This window comes from Staurois parvus, unplaced genomic scaffold (assembly GCF_062004578.1).
Source record: "Staurois parvus isolate SC_StPar_1 unplaced genomic scaffold, SC_StPar_1.0 ptg000097l, whole genome shotgun sequence".
Lineage (NCBI taxonomy): Eukaryota > Metazoa > Chordata > Amphibia > Anura > Ranidae > Staurois > Staurois parvus.
The window spans coordinates 8601458-8617423 of NW_028317893.1; positions in this window are offsets into that span (position 1 = coordinate 8601458).

A 15966-nucleotide genomic window follows, 5' to 3' on the forward strand; every position below is an offset into this window, starting at 1 on the left:
CAGCAAAGCAGCCCCAAACCATGATGCTCCCTCCGCCATGTTTTACAGTGGGGATGAGGATTTGATGTTGGTGTGCTGTGCCTTTTTTTCTCCACACATAGTGTTGTGTGTTCTTCCCAAACAGCTCAATCTTGGTTTCATCTGTCCACAGTATATTTTGCCAGTAGTGCTGTGGAACATCCAGGTGCTCTTTTGCAAACTTCAAACGTGCTGCAATATTCTTTTTGGACAGCAATGGCTTCCTCCGTGGTGTCCTCCCATGTACTCCATTCTTGTTTAATGTTTTCCTTATTGTAGATGTGTCAACAAAAATGTTAGCATGTGCCAGAGATTTCTGTAGGTCTTTAGCTGACACTCTGGGATTCTTCTTTACCTCATGCAGCATTCTGCGCTGTGCTCTTGCAGTCATTTTTACAGGACAACCACGCCGAGGGAGAGTAGCAACAGTGCTAAACTTTCTCCATTTGTAGACAGTCTGTCTTACCGTGGACACATGAACATCAAGGCTTTTGGAGATACCTTTGTAACCCTTTCCAGCTTCATGCAAGTCAACAATTCTTGATCGTAGGTCTTCTGAGAGCTCTTTTCTGCGAGGCATGGTTCACATCAGACAGTGCTTCTTGAAACCAGTAAACCCAAAACAGGTGTGTGTTTTTTAAGGGCAGGACAGCTGTCAGCAACACATCCAATATCATCACACTGATTGGAGTCAAGGTTGGCTCACTCCTGGCTCCAATTAGCTCTGGGAGAAGTCATTAAGCTAGGGCCTCACATACTTTTTCCTCCCTGCACTGTGAATGTTTACATGTTATGTGCAATTAAACCATGGCAACATCTAATGTTTGTGTAGTATTATGTTCAGCAGACTGTGTTCTTCTATTGTTGTGACTTAGATGACGTTCAGAGCACATTTTATGCTTAATTCATGCAAAACTCAACGTAATCTCAAGGGGTTCACATACTTTTTCTTGCAACTGTATATATATATATATATATATATATACATATACACACACACTATATTGCCAAAAGTATTGGGACACCTTCCTTTACATGAACTTTAATGGCATCCCAGTCTTAGTCCGTAGGGTTCAATATTGAGTTGGCTCACCCTTTGCAGCTATAACAGCTTCAACTCTTCTGGGAAGGCTGTCCACAAGGTTTAGGAGTGTGTCTATGGGAATGTTTGACCATTCTGTCAGAAGCATATTTGTGAGGTCAAGCACTGATGTTGAAAGAGAAGGCCTGGCTTGCAGTCTCTGCTCTAATTCATCTCAAAGGTGTTTTATCGGGTTGAGGTGAGAACTCTGTGCAGGTCAGTCAAGTTCCTCCACCCCAAATTCGCTCATTCATGTCTTTATGGGCCTTGCTTTGTGCACTGGTGCGCAGTCATGTTGGAACAGGAAAGGTTCATCCCAAAACTGTTTCCACAAAGTTGGGAGCATGAAATTGTCCAAAATGTCTTGGTATGCTGAGTTAAGAGTTCCCTTCACTGGAACTAAGGGGCCAAGCTCAACTCCTGAAAAACAACCCCACACCATAATCCCCCCTCCACCAAACTTTACACTTGGCACAATGTAGGCAGGCAAGTACTGTTCTCCTGGCAACCACCAAACCCATACATGTTAATCAGATTTCCAGACAAAGAAGCATGATTCGTCAACATAGGAAACACATCTCCACTGCTCTAGAGTCCAGTGGCAGAGTGCTTTACACCATTGCATCCAACGCTTTGCTTTGCACTTGGTGATGTAAGGCTTGGATGCAGCTGCTTGACCATGGAAACCCATCTCATGAAGCTTTCTACTAACTGTTGCTGTGCCAATCTGAAGGCCACACAAAGTTTGGTCTTTAGCTATTGACTTTGCAGACAGTTTGCGACTTCTGCACACTGAGCACTTCAGCATGCGCTGACCCTGCTCTATCATTTTACGTGGCCTACCACTTCGTGGATGAGTTTATGTTGTTCCCAGTTGCTTCGACTTTGTTATAATAGCACTAACAGTTGACCGTGGAATATTTAGTCAGAAGGAAATTTCACGAATGGACTTATTGCACAGGTAGCAACCTATCACAGTACCACGCTTGAATGCACTGAGCTCCTGAGAGCGACCCATTCTTTCACAAACGTTGTAGAAGCAGTCTGCATGCCTTGGAGCTTGACTGTATACACCTGTGTCCATGGAGGTGTTTGGATTACCTGATTCCAATGATTTGGAGGGGTATTCACCCATTACAAACATAGCATAGGGGTTGATTTACTAATTTACTAAAGGAGAAGAAACTGTTCAATTTGCAAGGGGATTTTCTCCAGGGCTTATTGAATGGGGTGAAACTCTGCTGACTTCCATCATCCAATCCATGTGTAAGCAAAATGCAGTTTTTTATTTTCCTTGCATATGATTGGATGTGCCTTGCAAACTGAAATTTCACCACATTCACTAAGCTCTGGGGAAAATTCCCTTGCAATGAGCAATTTCTGTTGCAAAATGAACAGCCTATTTACATTTAACCACTTGCCTACTGGGCACTTATACCACCTTCCTGCCCAGGCCAATTTTCAGCTTTCAGACCTGTCGCACTTTGAATTGCGCAGTCATGCAAAACTGTACCAATTTGAAATTTTTAGCATTTTTTTTCACAGAAATAGAGCTTTCTTTTGATGGTATTTAATCACCACTGGGTTTTTTATTTTTTGTACTATAAACGAAAAAATACAAAAATGTTGAAAAAAAGGCTCTCTTTGTTTCTATTATAAAATTTTGCAAACAGGTAATTTTTCTCCTTCACTGATGTGCGTTGATAAGTCTGCACTCATAGGCAGCACTGATGGGCACTGATAAGATGGCACTGATAGGTAGCACTGATGGATACTGATAGGCTGCACTGATGAGGCGGCACTGGAGGGCATCGATGAGGAGGCACTAATGATGCTGCACTGATGGGCACTGATAGGTGGCAATGATGGGCACTAATAAGCAGCACTGAAGGGCACTGACTGGCATCACTGGCTGATGGCACTGACTGGCAGAACTGACTAAAGACACTGTTGGGCAGCACTGCTGGGTGGCACTTCTGGGAAGCACTGCTGGGCACTGATGAGCACTGATGGGCCGCACTGCTGGCCACTGATGGGCAGCATTGTTGGGCACTTTTGGGGCTGCACTGATAAACAGAACACGGATAACCAGTGCCCTGATTATCAGTGCAGATGATTTCTTTGACACTTGCCAGTAATTGGCAGTACTTTACTCATGGTGTCACAGAGTGAGGAAAGTACTGCCAATAACCGGCAACTGTACTTACTTTGTGATCAGCTGATCACTTGATAAAAGGCAGCTGCGATTGGTCTTTTACAATGTCATGTGATCCATATGGGACGCGCGGGGGGCACATTCCAGGTGGATGTAATTTGACACCCTCCCAGAACTGGAAAACCGCGCTGTAGCCTCATTCGGCTATAGCACAGTTGTAAAGTGGTTAAAAAATTAACCTCATAGGCTCTGATTCATTCTCATAGTAAAATACAATGATTGTGCTTTGCTATTTTTATTGACATTTCGGGGTTTATTTACTAAAGCTGGAGAGTCCAAAATCAGACTCACTTCTGCATAGAAACCAATCAGCTTCCAGGTTTCATTGCCAAAGCTTCATTGAACAAGCTGAGGTTAGAAGCTGATTGGTTTCTATGCAGAAGGGAGTCTGATTTTGGACTCTCCAGCTTTAGTAAATAAACCCCTTCATGTCAATGAGTTGAATGAGCCACTGAGAGATTTTTATAATGACAATCTACAAACCTTTATTTTTAATACAGTAACAAACATGTAAAGGATATAGTATGTAAAAAAGGAATGTAACATCCAAAATTACTTAGAGGTAAACACTTGGTAAAAATCTGTGCAGTGGAAATATACTACACTTTCTCTTTAACAAAGAAATGGTTATATGTCAGTTAATCTATTAAGACTCAGACAGTCAAAGTGGAAAGACATATTTTGAAAACTGCAGGATCTTAGTTTCAAAACTGCATTGGTGTTGGTTGATCTCAGACCCTCCATCATGTGATCCCTATGAAAGCCAATCATAGTGATCAAAACAAACCTTCCAGACCATGTTACAAGCTGCAGCTGTTAGCTCCTTTATCACCAAGGTCAAAAATAACCTTAACACCTTTTTACAACTTTGGTATGTGTTATTAAAACTGTCCATATCTTTGTACAGTAACTATGTAGTGTATCGGGGTGGATTATACCTTGTTTTTTTCAGGACAGATTGGGTTTTTATTTTGTGGGAAATTATCTAAGGAAAGCTGACCCAAAAAAGAAAAAATATATTTTTTTAAAACTTTAGCTGTGTACTTTTATGCCATTATCGTGACCCACCATCAAGACACACATTAACATTCACACTGACACTAAATAAAACCCGTTTTTCCTAACTAACACATACTGACCCTGAGACTAACTGACACTTACTAAACTAGGCCAAACCATAATGTTTTATATTTTTTTCAGCAGACCTTTTTTAATATGTACTCATCTAGTGAGGCAAAAGTATCCTTTTTTCCTCGGAAACAGGAAAAACAGTATTGGGGTTGGCTTTCATAGTAGTGATTATTGTGATTGGCTAGTACAGACCAAGACGTTTCAGTGACGGCTTGGTCTCAGTGCCAGGAACTTTTTTGCTTATTTTACTATTGCTGTTCACCTGTTTTATCCTACTGCACCAGGGGTGTACCCAATGCTGTACCACCTTCGAGTGTTGATCATGTGTTTGAGGCTGCATCTTCCTGACATTGTTTCTATTCGCTAGAGAACTGCACTTCCACAGTTAGTCCTTGCTTCTGCCTACAGGGACCTAGTCCCCCCTACCACTTGAACCTGTCCTACTCTTTGTAGCTGGTTTGAGTACACAAGTTTTTTTACATGGTGTTCTTTATAAAGATGATTCTATTAAGCAGTGAAATATGTTGGATCTCAAGCACTTGGGCAGCAGTCTCTTGGCCCAACCCAGGTTCCATTAACAGTTCTAGAATGGCCTGCAGTGTTCCTCATTATAGATCTGACATTACCAGCCTGGACTGTTGCCCTCTACTTGAGGTTATATATGCCTCAAAGATTTCTTTAGCTCAATAAGGTGTGGCCCTTTCCATGCCTTATCTAGGGAGGAGTTCAGCAGTTATGCAAAACCTTATGCAATTTAGAAATTTGCTTTATAAAAAAAGTTGGCTGTTCCCACTGTGAAAACAGACCAATTAAAAACTAATGGTTGTGTCTAGATAGGGAAATATACAGTATTTGTCCCAAATTCAGACAATTTGTTGAATGTTTCTCTTTTTCTTTTATTTAGTGAGGGAGCCAATGTTGTTGGCAGGGGTGTATTTACCACAAGGCAAACAAGGTATTTGCCTAGGGTGAAACTTTTCAGGGGGGCAGCAGAATTTTTCAGGTGGACAGCACTGCCCCCCGAAAGAAAGGATGGAAGAAGGGACACACGCAGCACGGGGACCAGGTGGGATCTGAGAGAGGTTGCAAGCTGCTTGATGTTGTATGCAGAACCTGACTCTTGTTCCCAGAGATGTCTGGAGCTGTGGAGGTGAGTGTCTTATCTCTTGCTGGGGTGGGGGGGAAGGTTGCCAGTGTATGGGGGGCTGGGGTGTTGTTGTTCAATGTCAGGCTCTCTTCGTGGGGGAGGGAGGTGTTGGTCGGTGTCAGGGTCTCTCCATGGGGGGGGGGGCTAATTTTTGTAATGAAATTTATATACATTTTTTCACACGAATAGATTTATTTTGCTGGTATTTGATCACCACTGGGTTTATTTTATTTTTTATTATATAAATGAAAAAAGACCGAAAATTTTTGAAAAAACAATATTTTCTACTTTCTGTTATTAAAATATATCCAATAAAATCAAATTTATTAATACATTTAAGCCAAAATGTATTCTGCTGCATGTCTTTGGTAGTTAAAAATGATTAATCCTGATGTACTGACTGTCAATTTAATTTCATGAGGCCCTTAAAATGCCAGGATAGTACAAATACCCCCCAACGACCCCTTTTTGGAAAGTAGACAGTCTGAGGTATTTAGTTAGAAGCATGGCAAGTATTTTGAAGATGTATTTTTTTGGGAAAATGAACAAATTAAATACATTTTTTTGCGGGATATCACCAGGTGATCAGGGATTTTTTTTTAACTGCTATTGGTTATACAGTGATGATCTTTGTATAAGCAATAGCTTTAGCTGTCATCAATGGGTATCACATTCATAAACAGCTTGCCTATGGTTGTGATATGTGATTGGCTACAGCTAATCACATGGTACATGTAGCCAGGTACCATATGATTGCTGTAGGCCAATCACAGATCACAACAGAAAGCAAGCTGTATATGAATAGAAAACCATTCATGATAGATTGTTTACATTGTTATCATGTGATTGGTCAGAGCTATCACATGATACCTGGTTACCAATAAGAGTGATCTGCTGTGTTCGGTGGACACAGCGGTTAAAGGAGGGGCGAGCTGCCACGCTCTTAAACAAAGCAGACACAATCATATATATAAATACCTAACTGAACCAGCACATGCCACCTCTATGAAGTAAATGTACTGTAGGGGAGCAGAAAGTGGTTTAAGTACCTAATTTACAAAAAAAATTGGGAACTCTTTCCAAATCCTTGTTTTTTTTGTGTTCCCCTAAATTGCAATCTGCTCTGACCATGATGTCAGTCAAACCTTAGGGGAATTGACTAGAATCATGTTAAAGCATCCAGCATCTATTCATACTGATCCTTTATTTGTAGAATGCTTATAGTTTATGCTGACATCCCTACAGTATTGTGTTGACAGGTTAGTTCATATTGACCAAGTAATTTCCTGAATTAGTCTTCTATTAGGGAATATGCTGAGAACTCTTTGGTTGAAATGATGGTCTGCGGAATAGCAATGTAAAATGCATTTGCTGTGCATACCATTTCAAGGTGAATGTTTCTTTGGAGCTGCCTTGGACATCCTCATAAAAGATGTCATTGGGGTTAAAAACGCTCATTTGCCCCAGCTCAAGAAACCTAAGCCTCAAATTAGAAATAAATCCTGTCTGAGGCTAAATAGTGTTCCTTTCATTACTCCCAGGATTAAAACTTCAAGACAAGTCTCCAGCCACTCTGACAATATGCAGATTCCATAGCCAATAAACAACCCACTATTGACTATAGAATTCACCCATTATCTACTGTCAATCATGAGGAGAGAGAATATCTAATGGGGAACTAGTCCCTCAGCTTTCCTAGCTGGCTGTGCCCTCTGTGAGCCTTACTGGTTGGAAAGACCCTGTCACTTGTGAAGCTGACAGCATCATTGTCAACAATTGATAGATTAAGTGGGGGTACATGCAGATATGCCTCTCTGCTACACAGTTGTGAATGAATGTAATTCTCTTTGAATTTAGTGCAGCCATAGTGCCACTTTGTAAAAGTTTGTAAAAGTGTTGCTGTTAAGTATGACCTGAATCTGTTGCATATTTCAGTAAAGCTATCAAAACTAGGTGGAGGGATTTTTGGATTTTTGAATCTGGCAAGGCCATTTTAAAGGGCCACACTTTCAGAAATGTGTTGTAAGTGATTTATTGAATGCTCCTGACTGTTCTTTGTTTTTCTGTCCAACTGCACCTCCATATGAAGGTGATTTCTATTTACTGTCTTGATCTAGTTCATACTGAACAGGTTTACCTCAAAGCCACTGCTTCATTCAGAAATATTTACTCTCTTTTGGTCATCCCTGATGGTCCTTTAAAGAAGAACTAGCTTCTCTCTCCACTATTTATTGCTTGCTCATACAAATCATTATGGTCTTCAGAATTGAGTTCCACCTTTTTCTGTTAAAGCTTGTTCTATTAGATCTGCAAGTTCCTCTTGTGCTTTTCAGCATCATGGAACTGTTTCACTGATTTCCAAGGCTGCCACATGGTCTTGCATTTACATGTTTTCTAAGTTTTACCAGGTGGATGATGTTCAGGTCTTATCTGAAGCCATCCAGTTTTGCTATGTAGGCTCATTAGTGGTTTGTTGCTGTTCCCCTTCCCTCACTTGAACTGCTTTTGGATTGGGAATTGTCTATGCACCTTGTGTCCCTTAACGAATGAGGAATAAAACAGAAATGTTGTAATTTTTGTACTTATCACCAAATCTGAGGTCCCACCTGAGGTTACTTAATACTAATACTCTACAGACTGGAGTGTGAGGGTTATTCCAGACTGGTCACTGTTTTTTTTTTCTAATTTGCCTGTGCTCAAATCTTCCTTCAGGCAACAGTATTGTCTATGAATCCTGTGCTTTATAATGAACTCAAAGAAACTGATTTTATGTTTAGTCCAAAAATCCTATGTTTTGTTTTGATTGTTAGCAATGGTATATTAATAGCTTATCATGCCTCACACATTTACGCACAGACATATCAGGAGCATGCATATTTTAAGGTAGGAACTGTCTTTGGCTACCTTAAGATTTAAAATGTAAATCAAACTTATTGAAATGTAAATCAAGTCTATTTTTCATATTTGCTTCTTTTTCATGAAGCAACATTAATGGATATGCTTGTAGAAGGCATCTACTATTTTTTCATGTTACTGCATTTCACTACTGAGTGCTTTCAGTGTTATTGGTTTGTCGGTTTTAATGTAACTGGGAATTGGAAATGACACAAGAGAACCACATGTACTCTAATCTGCTTTGCAGATCTATGATCAGGATTAGGGGTTTTATGAAATGTCATTCTAATAAGCTGGTGGGCATCCCTGGAGCGACCGTACTGTATGGATCAAAGCCCTGGTGAATTTCCTGAATAGGTTAAATTTGTTATGTCAGTTTGAACCCAAGCATAATATGTCTTATATTTTTTCATGTGCTTTAAATGCCCTAACTTTCCACTTCTTCAGCAACTGTAATCGGTATATCATATTTTGAAAATACAAACTGCCTCATAATAAGGACAGCTATAAATCTGTAATGAGTAAGTAACATGTACATGTGTGCATTGGTGTATATTGGTGCCCTCAATAACACTTTCTTTTATATATGTTTTAAATTGCCAATTTCTGATTTCCTATACTGCACATTTAGATCAGATTAGTACAAGAGATCAAAGTCACATATAATAAATTCCTGTTCAAATCTTGAAGTACAGAAAAGTTGACAGATTCCTTAGGACATCTGTATATACTGTATCTGTATACATAGATATGAATGTAGTTTTTTTTTTCATGAGTTCCATGATGTTATATTTTTTGCAAGAAGTTGTGTGTGTGATAACTTCTGAATTCTAATATACAGTAGATGCAGGTAAAAACTAGCTTGTGGGAAAGCATTGGTAACAAAAGCTTTCTGTTAAAGTGGTTCTAAAGGCAGAAGGTGTTTCACCTTAATGCATTCAATGCATTAAGGTTAAAAAAAAACTTTCTGGGTGCAGCCCCCTCCCCCTTATACTAACCTAAGCCCCATCTCTATCCATTGATGTGCATGAGAGCAGCTGTGTGTCTCTCTCTCTTCATTGGCTCACACAACAGTGGAAGCCATTGCCTCCTTCTACTGTCAATCACAGCCAGTAAGCCAATAAGGAGATATTGGGGGAGGGACCGAGTCATGCTCTGTATGTGAATTGACAATGTCCATTCACAGCTTGGGAGCAAGAGGCTTGTTATAGAGAACACTCATCAGGGGGGAGAAGCCATGACCTCTGGCAGGGGACCCAAAAAGAAAAGGATTGGGGCTGCTCTTTGCAAAACCATTACCATAACTATACCATCGTTGCTTTTTTTAATTACAGCCTTTAGAATCACTTTAATAGGAAGCAGGGGCGGACTGACAACTCAGGGGGCCCCCGGGCAATAGGGGATCATGGGGCCCCTGTGTCCCTGTCCAAACTCAAAAAAGCCTATGAAAAAGGTACCAGGGGCATCTCATGGGGCCCCCTACTGACCCCGGGCCCTCGGGCAGCACCCAAATTTCCAAATGGTCAGTCCGCCCCTGATAGGAAGTATTGTTTCTATATTATGGGTATTTTGCTTGAAAGTAAATTCACATTTCCAGCAGTTTTTTACATTTTAAATTTACACTGCTCTATGTAAGGGGCAGACCAGTGTTAGCCTACCAAAAAATTACCATAGAAGCTAAATACACATTTTCACTTGGGAGTGATCTAACAACCACTCTAGAATTATATGTAAAAGAGCATGCTCTGCTTGCAGGATATCCTTTGAAGTGTGCCTTCTGCCTTCTGCTATATGACTCAGACTAGCAATACCCAGCTAACTAAAGACTGCTGAGTAATACCCTGCCTTATTGTGCCTGCTCTGGCACCGACGTGGCTGCTAAAGATATACAGTATCCTGTGCATATACTGTGCAATATACTGTGCAAATGTTTTAGGCAGGTCTAAATAAATAAAATAATGAAGTGTACCTGCTAAATGTACTCAGTGTAGTGAAAAAGCTGCTGACACCCAAATGTAGGCAACATATAAAATATAACAAAAAACAAACATGTAGCGCTAATTCATATCGCTATTGCACAAAATATAGTGGCAAATTAATAAATTAAAGTCCTCAAGTAAATTCAATAATTGTGACTACCAAATCTTCAAAAAGTGATGTACTGCCAACAGGAAGAGAAAAGAAGAATCCTCCACAATCACCATTCACAGCCTCTTACCTGAAAATATGACTACAGATTATGTGGTCAAAAACAGCAAGTATTGAATAACAATGGACATGTTGAATCATGGATCTTCTCCACCAGAAAAAGGCAGTTCCATCGCTAGTGACTCAATGATAAAGATCCAATACTATGCCTGAAAGATGATGGGATGCATACAGAGAGAATAAAAGCTCCTCATAGTGTAGTATTTAAAATGATCCAAAGTTTAATAAAAGCATTGCACTTACAAGCATGAGATGAAATCAGTATGTGAAATCACAATAGTTTCCAACCAACCAGGTGTGTGATTGGCTCCAAATTTATTCTGCAGCAGGACAATGACCCTAAGCATACAGCCAATGTTTAATAAGGACTATCTTCAGAGTAAAGAACCTGGAAATGATGGTTTGGCCCACACAGAGTACTAATCTCAACATCATGAAGTCTGTCTGGTATTACAGGAAGAGACATAAGGATTTGAGGCAGTCTATATCCACAGTAGACCTGTGGTTAGTTCTCTAAAGTGTTTGGAACAACCTACCTGCCGAGTTCCTTCAGAAACTTTGTGCAAGTGTACTTAGAAGAATTGATGCTGTTTTTAGTGTGGGGCCAAACATCCCCCTATTTGGTTTGCGGTCGAATATTCAAACTTAGCAAAAGTTCAACCACAAACTTTGAACATAATGCAAGTCTATGTTATTTGAACTTGTAAATTTAAAAGTGCCCATTTTGAAAGCTTACATGCAAGTTATTATGCATAAAAGGGGTATGGGGACTCAAGTACTGCTGTGACGGACATGAATTAGTGAAAAAAACATTTTTAAAGGGGCAATCATTTTTCATTGCTTGAAGTTAAAAAAAAAAGAAAATTCCTTTAAATATCATGTCTGGGGATCCCCTTAAACTACCTGCAAAGTTATACATCTGTATAATGTATAGAACCTGCTGCAGTAGGAGTGACATAAAAAAAACAGTGTAGGGTCCCCCCCAATTCATACCAGACCCTTTAGGTCTGATAGGAAGTTTAGGAGGGACCCCAGAGTAATTTTTTTTAAAAACAAAGTGCGTGGGGTTCCCTATAAAAGCCATACCAGGCTCTTTAGGCTTGGTAGGGCTTTTAAGGGGAAACCCACCTCCCAAGAATGGGGGGAAAAAAGAGCATGGGGTTCCCCCTAAACGCCATACCAGGCCCTTTAGGTCTGGTAGGACTTTTAAAGGGAACCCCACCCCCAAAAATGTAGGGAAAAAAGCATGGGGTCCCCTTAAATTCCTACCAGACTCTTGATCCAAGCACAGGCCTAGCAGGCCAGGAAAGGGGGGACAAATGATGGTCCCCCCTCCAGAACCCTACCAGGCAACGTGCCCTCAACATGGGGGGGCTTTGAGTTAGGGGATGTCCCGATGTTGATGGGCACAAGGGCCTCTACCCCACAACCCTAGGCTGGGATTGTGGAGGTCTGTGGGGGGTGACTTATCCGAATCTGGAAGCCCCCGTTCATGGGGTGCCCCTAGATCCTGACTCCCCCTTGTGAATGAGTATGGGATACATAATACACCTACCCATTCACTAAAAAAGTATAAAATATGAATAAAAACACAACAGTTTTTGAAAAGTCCTTTATTTAACAAAAAAAGCCAAAAAATGCTTCCATTATTGTAAACCATCATCAATCACAGCATTCAGCATTGTCACAACGACGCTAACTCACCAAGATTTAAAAAAAAAAAAGACCTGTCGACCAACCCACACCTTCTAAGCACTTGCAGCTATCTGACATTTGCCAGTCAGATGTAAACAACTGGGCGGAGCTAGCAGTGACATCACTGCTAACTCCGCTCAGTTGTACTGCGATTGCTCAAAACATTGCACCTGACATGTGTTCAAGTGCATTGCTTTGGTCAGTCGCAGTGCTCAGTGCATTGTGGGGCATGGCTGGCGAACAGCCGGGCGAACGTCCTTACCCTTACGCTTGACTCAATAATCAAGCCCATCACTAGCTGTTTTCAAGGCAGTCACACCAAATATTAGTTCCCTGGTCTCCTCCTCCCATGCCCGCCTCCAGGACTTCTTCAGGGTGTCACCCATCCTCTGGAACTCCCTGCCCCAACCCACCAGATTATCACCTACTCTCCTCTCCTTTAGGCGCACCCTGAAAACCCACCACTTCATTGAAGCCTACCCCACCCCCTGCTAACTTGCCAACCTCCTCCACTCTTCCTACCACACCATCCCCCACAGCTATCTCCTCCTGTGCCACCATCCCCTCCCTCCTAGATTGTAAGCTCGAAAGAGCAGGGCCCTCAATCCCCTCATGTTTTGCATTGTATTGGTATTGTTCTGTCACATGTTCTGTCCCCCTTTATAATGTACAGCGCTGAGCGAACTATTGGCGCTTTATAAATACTGTATAATAATAATAATATTGATTAGATTTGGATTTCTGTTCTGTTTGTTTACTTTACATTTTGTTAATTGATAAAAATAAACAACCTCTATTTCTGAAAGCTTTCCTTATATACAGCATTTTTTCACATCTGCCTAACATTTTTGCACAGTACTATAAATTCATGTCAATCTGTAACATGTATAATACACATTTCACACTGTTTAGCGCTATACGCCATGCTGTACATTTATATTTCACCACACTCCACTATTCACAAATAGAGCTATCGGTATTGAAAAACAAATTGAGTATTGAGATATTTACCATCAATTAGATTCACTCCTGCCCTGAAAGTTTGAACCTGATTGGTGATACATAAAACAAACAAAGAGAAACAAAAAATTGCATAACACATGCTTCTTGTACAACTCTGTAGCTAAATAAATGAAGAGTCTGTTTGTATTATGGCTAGTGGCAATTACAGAGAAATGTAACAACAAAAAATTAATGCTCTATAGAATTAACAATTCAGAAATTTGCTTGAAATCTCATTTAAAGCAAGCCATATATTATATTATGCAATTTTCTTTCCTTCATCCACAGGTTGAAAAAAAAAATCCCACATTAACGCAGTGTTGATAGGGATTTCCTCCCACAGCACTATTGTGTTCCACCATTGGGGATCGCAGGGAGGCTTCCCCACTAGCAGAACACAATGATCACTGCTGGCAGTGATCAGGCAAAAAAAAACCAACAGGCTGGTTGTACTGAAGTGGATTGATAAATTGACTTCAGTATAACTAGCCTGCCTATAGATGGATCTAAATTCGGCTGGTTCTTGCCAAACTGGACAAATGTCAGTCTGTCTATGGCTGGCTTAAGCTTGTAGCATAATGGCATAGTTTCTATATATACTACTCAGTTACATCAGCTCAACACAGATATAATCTAAAGGCACTGACCCTTTGCCAAGCACAGATGGATAAATCTTCCCTGAAGGCTATTGTATTCTGGAAGATGGCAGCCAGCACCTGTCAGTATCCCCAAACAGTGCTTGGATACAGACACTGATTTACTGACTTGCCAACAATTTTCCATCCAGCTTCTTTAACAAAAGTTATATAAAAATTTTTTGGAGGGAATAAATAAATAAATTAGAATTAATACTGGAAATGTACTCATTTGCCAATGCACTCTACACTTCCAGCACCTATTCTCTCTTTAGCCTGAGCAAATCAGAGATATGGCTGGTGTTTGTAATCTTGATTTCAGAAAGCTGTGGCAGGCAGGAGGAAAGAGTATACAGTATATAGAGGAACAGTATACTGTCGCCCATTTTCTTGATAAAGTTGCCATGGTAATGAAACTCTTCAAGGCAGAGCAACCGATTGGTACAGAAGTGGGAGACCAGGAGGTGAGATGGCTGCAGAGATACACATAAAGTGGCGGCAAGTGGCTCATCTTTACATTTGTGAGGAGTGCACCTTTAAAAAAAAAAGGATAAGTGCATCTTTAAAAACAATAATAAATGCACATTATTGCAGGTAAAAAAAAGGTGCATTTACTACTTTTTTTTCTCAGGAGCCTGAAAAGCATTGGGGGAGAGCTGACAGAGAGGGAATATGCTACATTTTCCACTCTAAAATTTGGTGGAACATGTAATGTGTTCCCAAAGGTGAACTTATCCTTTAAAAATGTTGTTTATATATACTACACCATGTGGTATTTTCCTTTCTGAGTGCTTTACTTGAGAAAGTTAGGCATTTTGAGCTGGCGAATATGGCACATTATTTTGGTGAATGGATGCTCAAATGGTTCTTTGGTTGCAATGGACAAGCACGTTGTAAATTTATCTTTTATGTACAGTCTATTTGGACACTGGTTAAACACTTAATGTGGTGGAATTGATACATATATTTAGTTTAGAGATCTCTCATTTATATACTTTTCAGATGCAGCTTAGAAGGGAGAAGGCAAGCAGCACTTTGTTTTGTCAAAAAAAAAAAAAGAACAGTGTGTCAAAATGCCTGTCTGGCATCATTTAGTTATTTACAGTGCATCTATAGGGACATTTCTGCATTGCTTCCTTGCAAAAATGGGCAGCCAGGACAGTGAGTTGCTGGAAGGTTGTTAGCACTGATATACTGTGATCTTTGGAACGCATTACCAAACTCATAGCTGCCTTTGAGTTGAATTTAAGCTTGCAATTAACATTTGTGGTGGAGCAGCTTAATGTTGCAAAGAATCAGAAATTTATGGCCCATTTTTGTAAAGTCTAGACGGAAATTATATCACTTTTTGTTATATATCATTTGACAACATTTATAGCATTATGCACGCTAGAGAACGTAGGTACATTAATAGTTCATAGTATCAATATACTCTAAAGTCAGTTTTGCAAAATGCAATTGAAATCAGAGATATTTTTAAAATCTCATAAACTTAATTGTGACTTACAGTAATCCAGGGTAGACTGAAATGCAAAATTCACTCTTTCACAGGGCATCAGAAATCAAGGCTCTGGTTTGTTTATAGGACAAAAAGAATGCTAATCGGAAACAGTGATTTATTAGTGTGCCGACTAGACAGATACTAGTAGAGTCTGACTGGTTGCCATACATGCGGCCTTTCAGCAGATGGGACTTGATGCTGAGCGGCCGCATATATGTGCATCCAAAGAAAAAACAGAACTGTGCTGATAGCGTGCACCGTGAGCACTCCCGGCACAGTTACCGATGGCTAACAGAAAACTCCCAATCAATACTTGTGATCAGAAGCTTTCTGATCATGTGACCGCTGTGATAGCCAATCACGGCAGTCACATGATCATAAATCCCACCCCACTTCCTGGCATCAGAAACCCCTTAACGGGCCAGGAAGCGCCAGAAT